This window comes from Balaenoptera acutorostrata, chromosome 3 (genome assembly GCF_949987535.1).
Source record: "Balaenoptera acutorostrata chromosome 3, mBalAcu1.1, whole genome shotgun sequence".
Taxonomy (NCBI): Eukaryota; Metazoa; Chordata; class Mammalia; order Artiodactyla; family Balaenopteridae; genus Balaenoptera; species Balaenoptera acutorostrata.
The window spans coordinates 95,719,622-95,742,579 of NC_080066.1; the positions used below are offsets into that span (position 1 = coordinate 95,719,622).

A 22,958-nucleotide genomic window follows, 5' to 3' on the forward strand; every position below is an offset into this window, starting at 1 on the left:
AACCCAGGTCTTTTGTCTTCTTTATTTGACATCTGGCACCTACCTAAGCACAGGTCTGTGGATAGGCTCCTTCTTCCATCTCCATAATTTACTGCATTATTAGAATTACCCATTCCAAGTAACAACACAGTGAAATTTCAGTGCATTCTCAGCCCATGCTGCTTTATTGCCAAAATATATATGTACACAGGCGCAGAGTTTCCAACTTTTACAGCAGTTCCTTTTTACAGCAAAGAATATTTCTTCTAAAATCCCAAAGATGCATAGATTAGAAAGCAAGCTGCCTTTTGTAAAACTTCAAACATTCAATGAAATTCTTTTAACATTATCTTATATACCAATGAGGCAATGAAGATCTGAACAGCAAGTAAAAACAAAAGCTACTGAAATAAAACTCTATGCAAAGGTTATTCTAACATAAATCTTTTAAATTACCAGTGATTGATAGGTGGTTTTAAGGTAAGCGCCAAGACTATTACTGTTGCTTACGGACTGATGATAATGTATTGCCAGAATATTTATCCCTGGGAGAAAATTATATTTTAATCTATGGCATGGCATACCACCACCAAGGGAGACAAAATCTTTTGAAAATTCTAACCTTAAGATATCTAAGGTTCTTGTTAGGAGTATGGGTTCCTGGAGAAATCTGTGATGCCTGGGATTCTAATATTAACATTTTAATATGGTCTAGTGGAAATAACAGGAACAGAGATTAGAGAAACTCTGTCCTTAAATCTTTACTGGTTTCATTGTTTGGCAGACATGTTATTGATAAGTACCAAGCAGAAACTTTACATATGGGATATGACATTTCACTTCCTGAATTGGGTAAAAGGACTATAAGTTATTCAATTAGGAACTACTGGAAAGTTACCATTCCACTTAAACATTCCTAAAGGTATTCAGAGTGAAATCCCACAGCGAAGATTAAAATGAGGTTGAAATAATTTTGGAAAAATTATTTTTCAGTCATAGAACATGAAACCTGGAAGGGGCCTAGTGAAAATCATCCAGTCTAATCTTGAATTCTCTTCTACTTAGGTCTCTTTCAGATATAATGAATCACATTTGTACATTATTTGTCATGATCACATGTACTTACATGGGTTATTTCAAAGTCAGGAATCATCTCAAAAAATTTTAAGCTATTACAATGAATTGATCTATTTTCTGCATCAAGTAAGAAAATAAACAGCAAGGTTCTTCTTTTTTTCAAAACGGGAAAACTTGCTCCCGTCTACCTGGCATCAAAAGCTTTAGGCCAACAAATTATCAAGTCTAACCAAAACATCAAGGATAAAACTCCGGCTATAAAAAAATTTTTTTAAAAACTTAAATACAGTAACAACAGAAAAACCAAACCACAGATGTGTCTATATTTTAAGGACTATTTCCATAAAATGGAATGGGCTCCTTTGCTGGAAGGATCTTTTATGGCTGCGTAATACCAGTACCATCCAAAAAGTCACCTAGTTACCTGGAAATCCTGGAACATCTGAAATATGTCCATGTTGCCTCTATTCACTTCCAAGATTCTAGTCTTAAGAGATCCAAACTTAAGCCACATAAAACTGTATCAGACAAACCCCATCCCTAGTTACTCTACATCTTCCACACTGGTATTCCATACTCCTTCTGAAACTCTGCACCTTTCTGATTATTACAGCCATAGCAGCTTCTTTATTTATTTGAACATGCTTAGTTTGTGCCTTTTGTTTTTAAACATGCTTGGGGACTAATGGAACCAGGCAAGAGGTCAGAGGGTGAGCACTGTTATGCTCTATTCCTGACAGTTTGAATGTCTTATGGTTGCCCCTGTTTATCTTCTAGCTTCCATTTTCAATGGAAGTAAGATAATCTTAGAAAATGAAAACTAATAATCCAAACAATAAATTCAAGCTAGTGGTTTAAGTCTATATTGCTTCATTGTTAATAAATGCATATATCTAATTACTAGTAGCCACATAACACTGGACATTTTCAACCATGCATTAGAATATTATACTCTAAAATAAGAGTTATGGGCCTGCCACTATTGCTTGCACTTCCATCCAGACCCACTTTTAATAAACATGCAGAGTAAACCCCTTGACTCAGAGGAAGTAGGGGAAATCACAAGGATACATGCAAAGTTTCAACTGAAAATGTGGGTTAATAAAGTGATTGCTTAGAAATGCAGGCAGGTGCTCCGCATCTATCACAATGCTGCTTCAGAACAGAGGTACAAAAGTCACACACACAAAGGTTAAAATTAGGACCACTATTCAGTTATAAAAGGATTAATTGCAAATTCTGGTCCTTTTGGGTAGAGAATGATGTAAAAATTTGGGGAAATAGAGTACTGAGAGATGTCCTCTGGAGCAGTGAGTTTTCTTGGCCATTTACTGACAGTGGCGGCATAGAAGAGCATAGGTGGTATAGAGATGATGAAGATGCTCTTAGGCAGAATAGTTTGATTCACATTAATGAGCATTACCTGCACAGCTCCCTGGGGAAAAGGAGTTCATGAACAGCAGAGCTAATACAATGTAAACTCAAAAATCAATGCCCTGAAGTTTAGCATAGCCCTCTGCTTTTGAAAACTATTGGCCAAGGAATCCTTCCAAACATGGTATAATTAACAGCCAAGCAATGTTCTGAATAAACCAGAAGCAATTTGCTTGCACCAGCAGCACCATGAGAATGTAAACTCCTGGAGGCCAAGGGTCTCTTCATATTTTGCATATCACAGGTACACAAAGAGTAAACATGAGACCAAAACAACATTGAAAAGTATCAACCATACTTTGAGACTACAAAAACTTGTAGCACATTTGAGCATTTAAAACTATGAATGTGGCTATTAAGGGTAATCTTTAATTGTTCTAAGTAATTAAACTGTTACTGACATCACTGTAATATGCAGTGGTGTCCTCATGATCGTGCAGATGTTTGAATATTGCTTGGTTATTCCAATGTCTCTAACACAAAACTGAAGACATAGGACATTTAAAGAGGAGCTATAATCAACTTAATATAGCCTTCTCTCTATCCTTTGGAGTTGCCATTTAAGAATTTAATATTCAAGAGGCACTATTTTCTTAGATCCACTCATCTTTCAGTTTTTTCCCCTGGGAAAACAAGGGAACACAGACACAATCTTTTCAGGGATCTTCAAGATGCTAAATGGCCAAGATGAACATGAGGTAAAAGGGAGTAAGAAGTCACCCTTGTTCCACTATTACATCCTGATGTGAGAGCTGTGTGATTCTTCAGATCAAGAAACTAGTTTGCTGGGTTCTTGTTAAAATAAGCAGTCACAGGCCTTGGCACATCTACATTAGACAGTGTACTGTCTTTGGCCATTCCCTTCAATCCTTTTGCTTCATACCTTTAAATCCTAACGCCCCTACACTACCAGGCATGAGGAAAAGCCAGCTATCCAAGTTCTTGGTCTGTTTTTTTAAACTCTAAATATACACACACAACAAACTTTTCTCTCTCTTTAAAAAATGTACCCAGGAAACTAATGGAGAAAGATGAGGTGACAAAGCAAAAAGGATGCCATTTTATAAATGCCTGTTAAAAGAAACATCATAAGCAAAATCCCCACACGATGAGCTTCAGTGGGGTTACTCAGTAGGAGTACGTTTGTTTCCAGGTTAAGCATTAGAAAAGCTTAAATTAAATGGCTCTAACCCTCTGCTCTAGCAAACAAGTAGGGTCTTTAACCTTTAACTTGCACAAAAGTTGCTATTTCTCACATAATGATATATTCATATACATTCATAGTTTTTTTTTTTAAAGTACCTTTTATATACTCTTTACCTACAACATCTTTTTCCTTTCATTGAATTCTGTTATCACAGAGCCTCAAACTCAAGTAGTATTCTACTGTACAACCCTGCTAACGCAACTTAGTATACATGCAAAACTGTTATTGCTACTGAAATTCTACCTCTTGAAAATTATGTTTGTTTTATGGCTTTTTTTTTTTTTTGCAATAGGAAATATTCTTTCCTACATACTGTGCTATTTTGCATTCATTACCTTTTCAGAGGTATTTTTTTAAATGTTTAAATGCTTTTCAGAAGTGGATTCTCCCAGGTGCTAAACTACTTGAACCAAGAGTACAACTACTTTAAGTACACTATAAGAATCTAAACCTGGGTCCCTCGAGATTTGCTGCCCAAGAGTCAATTTCTTTAAGCCTGCTTCTGCACACGAGACACACCACATTAAAAAAGTTTTGCATTTCCTATCATACTAACTATAGAATCTGTGGCAATAAATCCTGGACTCTCCTAATACTGAGATTTAAAAATCACCCCAGAAAACTGCCATTTCCAAGTTCTCAAGAAAGCTTTTAGAGGTAGGAATTTCTTTTCTACAGAAAGCTATGCTTTCAGAACAAAACAACTTTTATTTCTATAAGGAAAAGAGTGAAAGCTGTCTGAGGCAATTTACTATAACCAAGCAGGGGTTAATATTAATACATGGCAACCTAGGTAGCCTCCATTTAGCTACATTGCCAATTCTCATGAAAAGGTCTGGAATCTTATCAATACACAATTCAGCAAATTTGGAAACAGGAAAAGCCCATGAGAAATTAATCTAGGACACTCTGAACTACTGACCAGTGTTCTTCTGTTAACATGTAGCATACTGCAGATAGGAAACATAAATGGTCTTCAGATTAGAAAAGCACTCACTTGAGCAATTAACAAAGCATCTCAGTAAGACATGCAAAATGTAAAATAATCTGATGCAAAAAGAGTGGGAAAACAATAAACCTACAAGACATACAATGTGAAAACAGTGTAAGAACAGTCTCACCTCAAAGAGAGCAAAGCAGAATCATGAAATGGGGCCTCATTTTGATATAAGGTTTCATAACACACAAAGGCAACTGGTTTCCTACCTCATGGAAAACTTAAAAATCCTCAAAGACAGTATCTCACCTTGTGACCCCATATTTCTATTCATAAATGAGTCTTTTTGGCCTTAATCTCTTTTCCCCAGGGAGAATATCACGGATTCAGATATTTATGAGAAAAGAAAAGGTATAGATTTTCCACTCTTTTTACACTATTAGTTATTATCAATAATTCATCCTGAAGTTTAAATTATTACTAGGCTCATGCACTAACCCCTAACATGGCACTACAATATGCTACCAAGCACTAATGCTTACAAAACTATACACATCTCAAAATGGAAGACATTGGTGATTTTGTTGTTCTTAAACAACTTGTAACATTTGTCCACAAGTATTAAAATATACATATATATATTTCTATTGCACATATCCCATTTTTGTTCAACTTTTTAAAAGAAAAACTGCCAGCTAACATGGATGAGCAAAGGAAGCAGGCACAGCTACAGACTGAGGCATAGTCCTGCCTAAAATTATAGCTTTTGCCATCATGAAGTGGACCAAAATAGACCAGGGAAAACAACGTAGATGTATTAAGTAAACACTGGGCAAATACAACTGGAATATACCCATTTTGTTAAATGCCATCTGGTGAAAATCATGGAAGATGCAGAAACAACTTGAAAGCATTAAACAGTGGTTCTCTTAGCTTTGAAATGAAAATATGTAAAGCAATTGGAGAAGATGAGTCTGATACACACACAATTATTCAAACAAGTGGGCCAGAGATGGTTTCACTGGTGCTGACAGTAGAGGGTCTCTATCCCCTGCCAAACAATCCTACCCAAAAAGTTGCCCCCAAAAACATGGGGAGGATGGGTAACAGACAACTGAAGATACAAATTCTCCATGATATGATATTCCCAACATACCAATGGGACTCATGTATGTAAGTTCCATTCTGTCTTTATCAATTCCAAAATACTGATAGAAAACATCAGGAAGTGGCTGAGAAGTTACTTAAGAGAAAAATTTAAGTTACCTTTATCCAAGTTACACTATGCTTTACCACTCAGTAATTGCCCCCAATTAAAGGAAATTATATTTTATCTATATTATGTAATTATTTTACTAAAACGCTTCCGTATGCCAATTCAAACTGGTTGACCAATTTAACTCATCATTAAGAGTGCTCAATATTTCAAATTTTTGGCTATTTCTATCACTCTCAAATTCTGGTAAATCTGCCCCAAGATTTCAACAGCACAACATGTATGGCCCTGGGCAAACATTCCCTGTATCACAGAGATGATCTAAGATGATTCGTTCTTAATTTCATCTAACCAGCTTTAAATTCTTTCTCTACTCACAAAAACTTATAAAGGTTTCATTCTTCTTATGTAAACACCTGGCAATTCATACAATGGTCCTCTGTTGATTTGGAAGCAAGGACGGCTTTACCCTGTAGTCTGTTCATCAGATAGTTGTTAAGTTTTAACAGGAAGAAAGGAAATTCATTATTTCTTACTGGAACTATTTTTCTTGTTTGAGTTTTTTCAGACCCTGGATTTCTTCTAAATCTACACTGACCCAACCACAGTCTGGGAACATTTCTTCTGAGGCCCATTCTCTGATGAGAAAGTTCGGTTCCAACTGGGGAAAGTTACCTCAGTCCCAGCCTTTTCAGCCGAACATACACCTATTGCCTAGAAAAATAAAGCAAATACCCAAGAACCCATCTTGGATCAAAGGAAAAAAGTTACTTAACCTTTTACAAAAAACAGAGCTATAGAATGTGAAACGCCATAAAGTCAGATGGAGCTGCATAAAGCATTTTCCTTCTTTTTCTTAGGAGAAAGGAGTAATATGGAAACTTTCCACATTTTTTTCTCCACTCCTGTATGTCCAAAGGTGAAGGCAGGTCATACTGTAGGGTCCATCCCTAGATCTTCTGAACAGAAAAACCACTTTTGCCCCTTTTCTTCCAGCCTTAGCAGCATGTAAAACCAAGTCTCAAGTGCTATATAAATAAGACTGCACGAAAAAGAATGAACTAATTTGTAATACAGTAGCTTCTCATCCTAGGGTGGTGAAGAGGGTTCCATCCCTGGACTCAGAACTGTTTAGTTTCCTTTTACCAACCGTTCACTAAACCCAAGCGTGCATTCATAGGGTTAGCATCTGCACAATGTGGTTATTCCTTAGAAGAATGAAAAAACATTAAAAAATACCATATATCCAAAGACTTCTGAGAAAGAAGTCCACCACAGCTTCCTTCTCCAGGAGAAATATCCCTCTTATCATCCAAAAATGTGGACTTACACATGTAAAAATGTGTATTTATAGAGTTGTGATGATGTACTCACATATGCAACTAACCTTGTGATATCCTGTCTTTATGCTTCTTTATCACATCAAAGGTTTTATTGCAAAACTGGACCTTTGTTCTTATCCAGTAAATCTATGCCAAAGGATGAGCCAGGTATTAGATATATATGTAATTTTTTAAGCATCTCTTTCACTTCAAATTAGAACACATATTTGGAATTTACTGCTGCAAGTCTCAACTGTGCTTATCACAACAGTGGCTAAAACTGGAAGACGTTAAAAAAAAACACCCTGATGTCACGCATGCTTGCTATTTCGTCTTCTTGTCTGGAACAAAAGCTAAAGAATTCAAAAATATCGCCATCTAAGCACCTGTTTCAAATGATATCAGCTTTCAGCTTGTAAAATTATGTGTGATTAAGCAAATTGCAGCAGAAGATGCATGTCAGTTGCTTCTTTCTTCCTAGAGAAGTTATTAGCAGGATGACTGCATCCCAGGGGCTTCTCTTCTTTGAATCTGAGAGGTGGAACAAAAAGAAAAGCAGCCTTTTCCAGTCCAAATCATGGAGGTAAAGTGTAGAGAAGAGATATCCACATTTCAAGAATAGGGAAGGTGGCCCGATAAAAGAAGCAGGACAACCCCACTCCAGGAGACAACATAGAAATACCTGGAAATACAAAATAAATTGAAAACAGGAAGATTAAGATAGGTACTTCTATATGAGCTTACTTTTTAAAAATAGTATTTAAAACACACAGAGAAAATTTTTTTGGATTACATATTGTTTAAAAGAAAATGTCCAACCACACCACCAAATTCAGTATTATCACTGGAAAAGCAGAAGCGGGGGAGCTTCCCGGGTGGCGCAGTGGTTAAGAATCCGCCTGCCAATGCAAGGGACACAGGTTCAAGACCTGGTCCGGGAAGACCCCACATGCCGTGGAGCAACTAAGCCTGTGCGCCACAACTACTGAGCCTGAGCTCTAGAGCCCGCGAGCCACAACTACTGAACCTGTGCACCTAGAGCCCATGCTCCACAAGAGAAGCCACCGCAACGAGAAGCCCGTGCACTGCAACGAAGAGTAGCCCCTGCTCACCGCAACTGGAGAAAGCCCGTGCGCAGCAACGAAGACCCAACACAGCCAAAAATTAAAAAAAAATAAATTTATTTAAAAAAAAAAAAGAAAGAAAAGCAGAAGCAGGGACTTCCCCAGTGGTCCAGTGGTTAAGATTCCACCTTTCAATGCAGGGGGCATGGGTTCAATCCCTAGTCGGGGAACTAAGATCCCACATGCATAAGGGTGCAGCCAAAAAAATAAATAAATAAAAAATAAGAACAAACTAACAAATAAATAAATAAAAAGAAAGAAAGAAAAGCAGAAGCAGTAGCCAGGAAACTTGTGTAAGTATGATACAAAAAGCTAGAATTATATAAAAACTTGCATTATATAAAATGAGATACACATGTTAATTTCCTCTTATGCAAATGGAGTCATACAGTCCATGAAATGATTCTATATAAAACATTTATGTTGGGACGTCCCTGATGGCACAGTGGTTAAGAATCTGCCTGCCAATGCAGAGGATATGGGTTCGAGCCCTGGTACAGGAAGATCCCACATGCCGCGGAGCAACTAAGCCCACGTGCCACAACTACTGAAGCCGATGCCCCTAGAGCCTGTGCTCCGCAACAAAAGAAGCCACCGCAATGAGAAGCCCATGCACTGCAACAAAGAGTAGCCCCTGCTCACCACAACTAGAGAAAGCCCACATGCAGCAATAAAGACCCAACATAGTCAAAAATAAATAAATATTTAAAAATTTAAAAATTAAAAAAAAATAAAACATTTGTGTTTCAAAGCAGTATTGCAGGACTTCCCTGGTGGTGCAGTGGTTAAGAATCCACCTGCCAATGCAGGGGACACGGGTTTGAGCCCTCATCCGGGAAGATCCCACGTGCCATTGAGCAACTAAGCCCGTGCACCACAACTACTGAGCCTGTGCTCTAGAGTCCATGAGCCACAACTACTGAGCCCATGTGCCACAGCTACTGAAGCCCGCATGCTTAGAGCCCATGCTCCACAACAAAAGAACCCACTGCAGTGAGAAGCCCGTGCACCACAACGAAGAGTAGCCCCCGCTCGCCACACCTAGAGAAAGCCAGCGTGCAGCAACGAAGACCCAACACAGCCATAAATAAATAAATTTATAAATAAATAAATAAATTTATAGAGTAAATAAATAAATAAAACCAGTACTGTACTCCAAAGTTGATGCTTAAATACTTAATACTCAAAACCATATGTGTCATCTTACTCGGAATTATCTTCAACTACCTAAGACCAAGAGTGAACAATAGAAATTTTGTGAACTATAAACACAGGTAAAACAATATGTACTGTAGCATGATCGCCAAATGCAAGCATGTAAAAACATTAGCAGTTCACTGCTGTTAAACATCACACTTGTTAAATTGCAAATATCTGCAAAAGTACATCAGACAAAAAAAGGACAAATATTGTGTAAGTCCTCTTACATGAGGTAACTAGACTAGGCAAATTCAGAGAAAGAAAGTGGAATAGAGGTAACTAGGAACTGGGGCAGGGGGTGGGTGGGGTGCGGGGCAGGGAAGTGGAGAGTTACTGCTTAATGGGTATTGAGTTTGTTTGGGATGATGAATAAGTTCTGGAAATAGCGGTAGTGGTTGCAGAACAATGTGAATATACTTAATGCCACTGAACTATACATTTAAATATAGTTAAAATGATAAATTTTATGTATGTACGATAATAAATAAATAAATCACAGGTACATACCAAAAGCTTAAATAAATTACTTAAGCTTACAAAAATGGCCAATGGTGACTGGCTAACTAGTCTTCCTAGCCCTCCATTTTTAGTACGTCACAGAGATTCAAAAATACCTCTCAACTCCAAACTGAGCTTGAATAACCTCTTCTGGTTGAAGATGAGACAGTTCTGATTCAAAGCCTACAAAAGGAAAATGTAAATTAATTCAGAAGGTAAAGAACTACAGAATTTGCATTTGTTATAAAAGCAGCAGAGGAAGTGAGAGAAAAAACTGAGAATATCCACATACAGGCCTTTAGAACCCTATGGAGAAAAGAGCTGTTTCATTATATAAGCTTACTCAGGCTAGTTCAAAGCTTGCACCAGCCACTAGACTGTTCTGTAGCTCAATTCTAATGGCCAGATAACTGGCAGTAATGTTGAGGGGGAAAGAAGATACAAGCTAGTTCTTTCCACAAGTAAATATGCTGAAAGAATTCTATATAAACCAAATAAGTACCAAAGAAGTCTTTTAAAAATGCACCTTTTTGGGACTTCCCTGGAGGTCCAGTGGTTAAGACTCCGTGCTTCCAGCGCAGGAGGCACGGGTTCGATCCCTGATCAGGGAGCTAAGATCCCGCATGCCATGCGGCTTGGCCCAAAAAAAAGAAAAAGAAAAAAAGCACCTTTTCCTTAATGTCATTTGCCGCAACATGAATGGATGTAGAAATTATCATATTAAGTGAAGTTAAGTCAGAGACAGAAGGACAAATACCATATGATATCATTTATATGTGGAACCTAAAAAAAAATGATACAAATGAACTTATTTACAAAACAGAAACAGACTCACAGACATAAAAAACTTATGGTTACCAAAGGGGATGGCGGCTAAATTAGGAGTCTGGGATTAACATATACACACTACTATGTATAAAATAGGCAAACAAAGACCTACCATATAGCACAGGGAACTATACTCAATATCTTGGAATAACCTATAATGGAAAAGAATCTGAAAAAGAATACATATGTATGTGTGTATGTATATATATACACACATATATATATAAAACTGAATCACTCTGCTGTACACCTGAAACACAACATTGTAAATTAACTATACTTCAATTTTAAAAATGCACCTTTTCTTGTGCTTGGTTCAGCAGCACATATACTAAAATTGGGAATGATACAGAGAAGATTAGCATGGCCCCTGCGCAAGGATGACACATAAATTCGTGAAGCGTTCCATATTTTAAATTTATTTATTTATTCATTCATTCCGTCATTTATGGCTGCGTTGGGTATTCACTGCTGTGCACAGGCTTTCTCTAGCTGCAGCGAGCAGGGGCTACTCTTCGTTGTGGTGCGCGGGCTTCTCATTGCAGTGGCCTCTCTTGTTGTGGAGCATGGGCTCTAGGCGCGTGGGCTTCAGTAGTTGTGGCTCGTGGGCTCTAGACCACAGGCTCAGTAGTTGTGGTGCACAGGCTTAGTTGCTTCGTGGCATGTGGGATCTTCCTGGACCAGGGCTCGACCGTGTCCCCTGCATTGGCAGGCAGATTCTCAACCACTGTGCCACCAGGGAAGTCCCAAAAACGCACCTTTTCTTAATAGGGAAACTGTCTAGACTCTTTTAAAGACAAATTCCTTTAGCAATATCAACTAATAAAAATGCATACATTCATCATATATAAACCTTATCCCCCAATCTACATCTTAATATTAGGCAATAATGATAGAACATCATAAGCTTGTATTCTCTTCATAATACCGTTTCACATCTCAAACATGACTATTCAACTCTAAACTCACGTGTTTGAATCACAAACTGTAGGTCCCATTTGAAAACTGAATGAATAGTAGCTTAGTATAAAAGCCAAAGTTTTGACCATTACCCAAAATTCCGCATAAGATCCCCACTGTATCTCTTTTGATGCCAATTCTATCTCCCCCTTCATCATGGGCTACAACCATACTGGACTCTGCTCTTCCTGGAATGTCAGACACGCTACCTTATAGCCTGTGTACTGGCTGTTCTCTTTGTGAGAAGACTCTCTCACCAGGTACCCACAGAGCTAATCCCCTCACCTTGAAGTTTTTATTCAACTGTCATTTTCTCAAAGAGGCCTACTCTGAGCCCTGATTTAAGATTACATTGTTCCCCCCATCCTATCCACAGATGTATCCCCACCATTCCCCTTTACCTTTTTCTACTTTTCCTTTTAATCCATGCATGAAACACTACATAAGGTACTTATGTAAGGTACAATACTTATTATGTTTCTCATGTGTCCTGTCTAAAATGTAACCTCCACCAGGAAGGAACCTGTTTTGTTCACTGGTGAATCCCAGGCACCTAGAATAGCATGTGACCCATAATAAGCACTTAATAAAAATTTGTTGAATAACTGAATAGCAGGGCTCTTAAATATACTTAGCCAACATGAGCTAAAATTTAAATAGACAGGTTCTAGAGTTAGGTGAAGAAAGTACAACTATACACTCTGATCTACAAAACTTACAAATACATTCCTGTAAAGCTGGTGCCTTACTATGCATTTCTGGGTCTCTGAACTCACTTGTTTAGTGCTGTTGATTATACAAAAAATGTAACTTTATATTAGAAAATCTGACTTATTGAGAGGATGAAAAGGGAAAATAGGAATTTTCAATGAAGCTCTTGGGCTAGCCAGATATGAGTCAAATGACTTTATGTAGTAGTCAGCTTCTATGGCGGTCCCCCCTTACTGCTGCCTCCTGGTATTCACACCCTTTAATAATCCCTTCTAAAAATGAATCAGGGTTCATCTATGTGACTACTGTATAATAAAAAATTTGACTGGCCTTTGTCCCTAGAGGGAGACTACAAATCGTTGGAATTTACAGTCAATGAACCAGTGGAAATTAAACAACACACTCCTAAACAACCAATGGGTCAAAGAAGAAATCACAAGGGAAATTTGAAAATATCTTGAGACAAATGAAAACAAAAACACAGCATACCAAAACTCACAGGATGCAGCAAAAGCAGTGCTAAGAGTAATATACAGCTGTAAATGCTTAAATTAAAAATGAAGAAGAATATCAAATCAACAACCTAACTTTATACCTTAAGGAACTAGAAAAAGAATAAACTAAACCCAAAGCAGCCAGAAGGAAGGAAAAAATAAATAAATATGAAACCAAAGATTGGTTCTGACAGGGTCATGGGAACCCTTGAATCTGCAGTCAGTTGGTCAGAAGTGCAGGTGGCCTGGGGATCCTCCAAAGTGCTGCTGGCATCTAAAGTGAGGGCAGTCTTCTTGGGGGATCATGCCCTTTTGACTTGTGGGGTCTGCATTAATTCCAGATGGTTAGTGTCAGAATTGTATTGCAGTATGCTAGTTGGTGTCTAAACAACGACCAACAGAATGAGGAGGAAGTGACAGTGAGTGACTTTTGAGGCAAGGTCATAGATGGGATTGTGGCTTCTGCCTTGCTCTCCTGAATTGCCTGTTCTGGTAAAAGCCAGCTGCTGTATCATGACACTCAAGCAGCCCTGGAAGAGGCTGACAGTGGTAGGAATGAGGCTTTCCACAACCAGCATGAATTTGCTAGCCATGTGAATGAGCCACCATGGAATCAGATGACTGCCACCCCAGCTAGTATCTTGACTGTAACCCTGTAAGAGACTCCAAACCAGAAACCCTAACTCCTGACCCACACAAACTGTGCAAGATAATAAATGTTTACTGTTGTTTTAATCCACTAAATTTTAGGTAATTTGTTACACATCAATAAATAGCTCAAACATTTCACTTCCTTTAAGGACAGGAAGAATGATATACCATGGGAGTTAAATACTTTCTTACTTTGCTATGTAAATTCAGAACACATTTCATAAAACACAATGGACAGCACTGTCATTCAAATTAAATTTTAAAGTGTCTTATTAAAAACAGGGCTTCCCTGGTGGCGCAGTGGTTGGGAATCTGCCTGCCAATGCAGGGGACACGGGTTCGAGCCCTGGTCTGGGAAGATCCCACATGCCGCGGAGCGACTAGGCCCATGAGCCACAATTGCTGAGCCTGCGCGTCTGGAGCCTGTGCTCCGCAACAAGACAGGCCGCGATAGTGAGAGGCCCGCGCACCGCGATGAAGAGTGGCCCCCGCTCGCCGCAACCAGAGAAAGCCCTCACACAGAAACAAAGACCCAACACAGCCAAAAATAAATAAATAAATAAAATTAAAAAAAAAAACCACAAAACAAACAAATGCTGGGGGCTTCCCTGGTGGCGCAGTGGTTGGGAATCCGCCTGCCAATGCAGGGGACACGGGTTCGAGCCCTGGTCTGGGAAGATCCCATATGCCGCGGAGCAACTAAGCCCGTGCGCCATGACTACTGACCCTGCACTCTAGAGCCCGTGAGCCACAGCTACTGAAGCCCACACGCCTAGAGCCCAGGCTCCACAAGAGAAGCCACCACAATGAGAAGCCCGCGCACCACAACGAAGAGTAGCCCCCGCTCGCCGCAACTAGAGAAAGCCCACGTGCAGCAACAAAGACCCAACTCAGCCAAAAATAAAAAATAAATTAATTTTTTAAAACATTATAAAAAAAAACAACAAACAAACAAATGCTGGGACTTCCCTGGCGGTCCTGTGGTTAAGACTCTGTGCTCCCAATGCAGGGGGCATGGGTTTGATCCTTGGTCAGGAAACTAAGATCCCCCGTGCCACATGGCCAAAAAAAGAAAAAGAAAAACAAATGCTGGGTTTGTTGGACAGTTTCTGCCCCCAGATGTGGGATAGACTATACAAATATAGATGTGCTTAAGTGGATTTATTTCCTCCCCATAAATGAAAGCACACTATACACCTTGTTCTGCACCTTGCTTTCTTCCCTTTCATGTATATTAGAGATAATTCTGTATCAGAATTTAAAGCTACCTTGTAAGTACAGAAGCAGCTACATTTATTTACATCAGTTCCCTATAGATGGATAGATTGCTAGGAATATTGTGCTATACCAATGTCAAGTTTCTATTACTCAGGCCCAAAATGGAGTCCCTTGTGTTAAACCCACATCACCTAACCAAGACTTAATACCTAACCTAACTGCAGTTCAATCTCCTCCAGAAATGTAACCTTTAACCAGTCAGTCTGGAATTACCTGGTCAGCAGAATCCTTCCGTTCCTCTTAGGAGGATGACCTTTCCTGAAATAACGCATTCTTTGCTAATAATTTCCTTTTTCTGCCCCCTTTTCACCTTTCTTTCCTTTTCTACAGCTCAGCAGAGCTCCTTTCTATTTGTTAGATGGGAGGCTACCTGATTGATGAATCATTTAATGAAGGCAATCAGATCTTTAAATTTACTCAATGGATATAATTCAAAAAGACACCTGCACCCCTATGTTCATAGCAGCACTATTCACAATAACAAGACATGGAAACAACCTAAATGTCCATCAACAGATGAATGGATAAAGAAGATGTGGTACATATATATACGATGGAATACTACTCAGCCATAAAAAAGAACAAAATAATGCCATTTGCAGCAACATGGATGCAACTAGAGATTATCATACTAAGTGAAGTCAGAAAGAGAAAGACAAACACCATATAATATCACTTATGTGTATGTGGAATCTAAAATATGACATAAATGAACCTATCTAAGAAGCAGAAACAGACTCACAGACATAGAGAACAGACTTGTGGTTGCCAAGGGGGCGGGGGGTGGGGGAGGGATGGATGGACTGGGTGTTTGGGTTAGTAGATGCAAACTATTACATACAGAATGGATGGACAACAAGGTCTTACAGTATAGCACAGGGACTCTGTGCTCCCAATGCAGGGGGCATGGGTTCGATCCTTGGTCAGGAAACTAAGATCCCCCATGCCGCATGGCCAAAAAAAGAAAAAGAAAAGCAAATTCTGGGTTTGTTGGATAGTTTCTGCCCCCAGATGTGGGATAGACTATACTAATATAGATGTGCTTAAGTGGATTTATTTCCTCCCCATAAGTGAAAGCACGCTATACAATATCCTGGGATTCAATGTCCTGGGATAAACCAAAATGGAAAAGAATATAAAAAGAATATAGATATATGTATAACTGAGTCACTTTACTGTACAGCAGAAATTAACACAACATTGTAAATCAACTATACTTCAATTTAAATAAATAAATAAATAAATAAATTTACTCAGTTGAATTTGTGTCATTTAACAGTCTGCCTGGACTTAAGGTTACAATCCAAGCAACAAAGCCTTGGCTCTAAAAGCATATGATAAAGACTCTACCAGCTGAAGGGTATTTATTCCTTTTTCCCTCTTCTTATTCCTTTTCTTAATATTGAAATACATATAGTTGGAGTTTTTCACTCATCTTTCTTCAATTTTTTTTATTGTAAAATACACACAACATACAATTTATCATCTTAACCCCTTTGAAGTGTTCAGTTCAGCGGTAAGAAGTACATTCACATTATCGTGCAACCATCACCACCACCCATCTCCAGAACTCTTTTCATATTATAAATCTGAAACTCTGTACCAATTAAATAATAAACCTCCATTTCCCCTCCCTGCAGCCCCTGGCAACCACCATTCTACTGTCTGTCTCTATGATTTTGACTACTCTAAGTCCCTTATACAAGTGGTATACAAGATTTTAATCCTTAAAGCAGTTCAACATTGAATGTTTTTCATATAATACAATCAAGGTATATGACTAAGTAGATATTATGGTTTGAACTGTGTCCTCCCCAAATTCCTATGTTGTCATATGAATACCTCAAAATATGACCTTATTTAGAAACAGAGTCACTGCAGATGTAATTAATTAAGATGAGGTCATACTGGAGCCAAGTGGGCCCCTAATCTGACTGGTGTCCTTATAAAAGGGAGAATTTAGGACATAGACACACACAGGGAGAATGCCTTGTGAAGACTGGAGTTATGCTGCCACAAGCCAAAGAACTACCCAAAGCTAGAAGAAAAGCGTGGAACAAATCCTTCCCTAGTGCCTTCAGGGAGAGATTATACCAATAACTTATAGTCACTTTTGACGTTCATCCTCTGTTGAAGCTAATGATTTCTTGTTCTACTTCTATCTAGAGATTTCCAATCTGCTTAAACAGTATTTGAAAGCATTAGCCACTATTACTCACTTGCCAAATCCTGAGTTCAGAATTTTGTTTTCTTTTCGAGATGAATATAAAAGCACCTACAAGTCAAGGAAAATGTTCTTCCTGTGATAAGGAAAAATAAAAAGAACATTACAGTAAGGATACAGCCCTCACTTTTGCTGTATGCATTTATGTGCAAAATTATTCAAATGAACCAAACTAGTCTTAAAAACATCACTATCAAAAACTATTCAGAAGGAACAATCAAAAAGAATTCACTCTCTACCTGCACTGGCATTAATTTTATAAAGATGTCAAAACTCCTGGAGCAGTGGTTCTCGAGTTTTTAAACACTGTCCCCTTTGAGAATCTGATGATGCTATGGACACTTTTCTTCCGCAAAAGACCTTTGCTTTAGTATAAATAATCACTCCCCTGCTTGTGAGGCAGGAAGGAAGAATGTTCTGTTCCTTTCCTCTGCCCAGTACCTTCTTTCTTCTCCTAGATGAAATGAAAAAACTACTCTGGACAAAAGCAACAGAAAGGTCTTATTTAGAAGTATTTCTTTACCTGGTATTTTCAGCTCTGCTAAATCCAGGGCCAGCAAAAAGCATACCAGACACATTCATTTGTATTAGGACATGTCATTCGAACTGGGCCTAACTAATGTGCCAGTTTTAAACAGGCTTCACCAACTCAGAAACTTTTCCCACAATTTAACTGAAAGACGGAATGAGGGGTCATAACAACCCAAATTACAAAAAAAGATACCCCATAAAATTACACAAGAACCGAATACAAATGCCTGACAGTAGTATACTTTGTAACCCCACCCCATTACACAAATTACTTTATAATAATAATTCCCCAAACTCTTTCTCATTCTCTCTATAAATATATATATAAATAAAAATTGTACACTGATTCCTTTAGTTCTGGAAAACTACGGTTAATTCTACCTAGAGTCAGCAGAGATTAATGCGCCATTAGGCAACTATCAGGTCATACAAGGACAAAGCTGCTTTCGCAGATTTTAAAAAAGTTTGAGAGGTGGGAGTGGGAACGAATGCATATAATAAAGGTAAGCAAGAGAACGTACACGATACACAGACTCAAATTAAATCCCAGGAAGTGGGGGAAACCTGTTACACCAAATCTCAAGGTCAACAGGACAGGGACACAAAATACTCAGAGCCGCAACAGGCCTCGATTGAGACCCGAGCCTCAGGCAAAACAGTGGACACGAAGTTCGTGAGGCGAGGAGCATAAATAAATCAATAAAACAAAGATATTCTTCAAAGATAAACCGATGGCCGACGCAGAGAATGCCACATATACAGAAGCGTGGATGCAATCATCGGGCAACAAGCCGAAAGCACAAAGGCAGCCAAAGGGAAGGCACTGAGAAGGTCAGTGGCAGGTCGGGTCTGAGTAGTGGTGCAACACACGCCCAAAAGTCGGGGCTGCCGCCCTGGGGCCGCTCGGAAGGAAACCCGCGCCTGGCCAAGGCCCGTGCCAGCTGCTGGCGGGCTCCGCGCACTCCGTTCTTCGGACGGCTTGGGCCGCGCCACCTCCTGCTAGTTCCCCTGTCTTGGCCTTCTCGGCTTACCTCGCACGGGCCAGCAGAAGCACTCGAGCGCCCGGGGGCCAGCCCTCCCCCTGGCCCAAAGGCCAGGTGGCCTCAACGCACCTCACTCCGCCATCTTTGCTCCTTCTCAAGTCCGCCAACCCTGCGGCGGCCGTTTCCACAACCCCCGCCTCTTCCGCTAACACTAGTACGGATTGGATAACGTCTTGCGCAGGCGCGCTCTTCTTCCGTTGTAGGTTGGTTGGAATGTACGTCAATCAATAGCGCCAGCATCACTTTTTCGGTCCGTTTTTGCGTCTGATTGGATCTCACGGTTGAGGTACTAGGGAAAAATGTTCTCGTAATTCATTTCTTAGGGGTGTAAAATTATTTCCGCGTAGAAGCAGTGTCACTTCGTGGTTAGGTAGTCTGGCTAGGCCGCATGGCAGTTTTAAGCCATCGTTAGATTAAGCTATAGATTAAACTAATAATTTCATTCTCAAGGCCTAGGAGCTTTTAATACTGGGCATAACACGACACCTAGGCAACAAATTTAATAGCTCAAGTTTGCCTCTTGAGTTTGACCCATTTCCACTCCTAAAGAGCCCAAACGCCAGACTGCTGTTTACAGTTCTGGTCAATGCGCGAGAGCAGATTCGTCACTTTTCTTTGAGGGCCATTCTGCAGAATGTCAAACTGTTATAACTGACAGTCTTGTTGCTTACCACACCCAACTGTAGGAGTATTGAGATTCTTTCTTAAGTGATTCTTCCAGGAAAGGCAGAGAGTGTAATTGGGAGCTCCACTAACGGCGCGCGACAAGCGATGGGCAGTATAGGTCCTCAAACACCATCAAGGCTGTCATCTGAGCTGCTTCCTAGAAGTACAGATTCCCTATGGCTGCAGCTCTCCGAGATACACTTCCCTAAGTCTAAAGATGAGGCCAAGGAATCTTATTTTTACAGAAGCTTATGATAAAGGACATCTAAACCTACAGCTAATATCACATTTAATAGTGAGACAATACTTTGCCTTTAAGATCAGAAACAAGGTAAGGACGCAGTCTCCCACCACCTCTACTCTACATTGTACTGGAGGATGTAGCCAGTGTGAAAAGGCAAATAAACAAAAGGCATCCAGATTGGAAGAAATAAAACTGCTTTCCTTGGCAGATGACATGATCCTTTGTAGAAAGTCATAAGGAAAACACAGACGCACACAGACACAGCAAAAACAAAAACAAAACAAACTACTAGAACTTACATGTTTAGCAAGGTTGTAAGATACAAGATCAGTATACAAAAAATCAACTTTATACTCTATACTAATAACAAAAATGAAATTAAGAAAACAACTGTGTTGGGGGACTTCCCTGGTGGTGCAGTGGATGGGACTCCACGCTCCCAATGCAGGGGGCCTGGGTTCGATCCCTGGACAGGGAACTAGATCCCACATGCACGCTGCAACTAAGAGTTTGAATACCGCAACTAAGGAGCCCGCCTGCCGCAACTAAGACCCAGCGCAACCAAATAAATAAATATTAAAAAAGAAAAAAAGAAAAAAAACCTGCATTCATGATAGCATCAAAAACGATAAAATTCTTAGGAAGAATTTAATAGGTCCTTTGTAGATATTTAAGTCCATTGCAGATATTCTTATGTGTATTCCTAAAAACAAAAACAAATACAAAGGGACTTCCCTGGTAGTGCAGCAGTTAAGAATCCGCCTGCCAATGCAGGGGACACGGGTTCGATGCCTGATCCGGGAAGATCCCACATGCCGTGGAGCAACTAAGCCCGTGCGCCACAACTACTGAGCCTGTGCTCTAGAGCCCACGAGCCACAACTACTGAGCCCGCGTGCCACAACTACTGAAGCCCGCAAGCCTAGAGCCCATGCTCTGCAACAAGAGAAGCCACCGCAATAAGCCTGCGTGCCGCAACGAAGAGTAGCCCCCGCTCGCCGCAACTGGAGAAAGCCCGTGCACAACAACAAAGACCCAATGCAGCCATAAATAAATAAATAAATAAATAAATAAATTTATTTATTTAACAAATACAAAACATTTTTTGTAAAATACTGTTATAGCTACTTAGAGAACCTAGTAATCATATTATGAATTAACACGCAGGAATTCTAGATCATCTAGGTAAACCTGTATTGTAATTTAGGAATTCTGCAAGATTGCTGACAGAAGTGTGCATTCAAGATTTTGCTTAAGCAATTCTAGCAACTAAGGGCTAGGGAATGCACTAGTTTGAGGAACATCCTGTTCCTCCTTTGAACAGTTATAATTATTAGGAAATTCTTCCTTAGAATAAGCTGGAATCTATCAACCTATCACTTCCACTCGTTAAGAAAACTGATATAATGCTTAGCATGTGTCAGGCACTCATTTAATCCTCACAGTAACCTATGATGTTGGTAGTGTTATCATTATCATCATAATCCCCATTTTACAGTTAAGGAAGAAGACACAGAAGAATTACCCAAGTTCGTGTGCCTGGTTAAGTGGTAATACCAGGATCTGAACCCACCCAATCTGTTTCCAAAGTCCATGCTTTCAAATTCTACATTAAACCACCTAATTCTGTCCTCTGGAAAAAACAAAATAGAGCCTTTCAAGGACAGGTCCTTAGCTATATGAATAATATAGATACTAAATATTTTAATATAACTACTTTCTTTTCTTTTCTCTAGATTAAAGTCTTAATTCCTATACTTGCCCAAGGTAGTAAGTTGCCCTGAACCCTTCACCATTTTGCTTCTTGGGGATACATCATTTTGACAATGTCCTTAAAAGGTGATGGTCTTCAAATTTTTGATATCTTAAAATACACAGGTGTCTCTTGCTTGCCATTTCTTCTTTTTAGTCTAAATACAGGAATTTACATCTATCTTTGTTAAAAATAAAGGTTGTTGGAGAGTGAAATGATTAAGAGCATGGACTGTGCAGAGTTCCTGGGCTTGAATCCAGGCTCTACCACTAACTAGCTGTGTGACTTTGATCTTGGGAGAAAAAGTCATTTAGCCTCTCTGGGGCTGAATACCCTCACCTGTAAAATGGTGATAATAACTGTACCTGCCTCCTAAGGTTGCTGTGAGGATTAGAATTAGTATCTGTCAAGCACACAAAACAGTGCCTTGCATATAGTAAATGCCACATAAATGTTAGCTATTATTGGGCTTCCCTGGTGACACAATGGTTAAGAGTCTGCCTGCCAATGCAAGGGACACGGGTTCAAGCCCTGGCCTGGGAAGATCCCACATGCCTCAGAGCAGCTAAGCCCGTGCACCACAACTACTGAGCCTGAGCTCTAGATCTCGCAAGCCACAACTACTAAGCCCACGTGCCACAACTACAGAAGCCTGCGCGCCTACAGCCCGAGCTCCGCAACAAGAGAAGCCATGACAATGAGAAGCCCGCTCACTGCAACAAAGAGTAGCCCCCGCTCACCGCAACTAAAGAAAGCTCATGCACAACAATGAAGACCCAACACAGCCAAAAATAAATAAATAAATAAAATTATTTTATTTTAAATGTTAGCTATTACTGATTGAACGCAAACTATTAAGATAATTTAGCCTTTATTCTCCCATGGAGGGACTGTATTAACTACTTTTATGGCATTATGTTACTTTAAAAATTTAATAAACACTACTTTTATGCTTTGTCTTTGGATGTTGAAAAGGACTAAATACTGACAGTAAATCCCATGGCATGGCATGGAAGGTTTTCCTTAAGTCTGACACTGATCTTTTATTTTTTTAATTTTAATTTATTTTTATTTTTTATTTTTTGGCCACACTGCACACCTGGCAGGATCTTAGTTCCCCCGACCAGGGATTGAACCCACACCCTCAGCAGTGAAAGTGTGGAGTCCTAACCACTGGACCGCCAGGGGATTCCCACTGATCTTTTATTTAAAGTTATATTGAGGGACTTCCCTGGTGGTCCAGTGGTTAAGAATCTGCCTTCCCATGCAGGGGGCTCAGGTTCAATCCCTGGTGGGGGACCTAAGATCCCACGTGCTGCGGAGCAATTAAGCCCTTGGGCCACACACAACTAGAGAGCCTGCGTTCTGCAGCTACAGAGCCCACGCGCTCTGGAGCCGGCTGCCACAACTAGAGAGAAGCCAGCGCTCCGCAACGAAGAGCCCACGCGCCGCAACAAGAAAAGATCCCGCATGCCACAGCTAAGACCTGACCCAGCCAAAGATTTAACTAACTAACTAAATAACTAAATAAATAGTTATACTGAGGTATAATTCAAATGTCATATATAATTCATCCATTTGA

The 22,958-nt window shown here is 39.6% G+C and overlaps 1 long non-coding RNA gene and 1 other non-coding gene across 2 annotated transcripts; one reads left to right on the forward strand and one right to left on the reverse strand.

The window, feature by feature from the left end:
* Positions 1–141: 141 nt before the first annotated feature.
* Positions 142–18,846, reverse strand: LOC103004699 (uncharacterized). Its single transcript, XR_003623252.2, has 4 exons — positions 18,703–18,846; positions 17,136–17,216; positions 10,111–10,177; positions 142–7,854 (listed from the first exon to the last, which is right to left on the reverse strand). It is a non-coding gene; the product is annotated as an uncharacterized LOC103004699 (long non-coding RNA).
* On the forward strand, positions 11,130–11,237 carry LOC114237763 (U6 spliceosomal RNA). The gene has a single exon (XR_003623274.2). It is a non-coding gene; the product is annotated as a U6 spliceosomal RNA (small nuclear RNA).
* Positions 18,847–22,958: the final 4,112 nt, after the last annotated feature.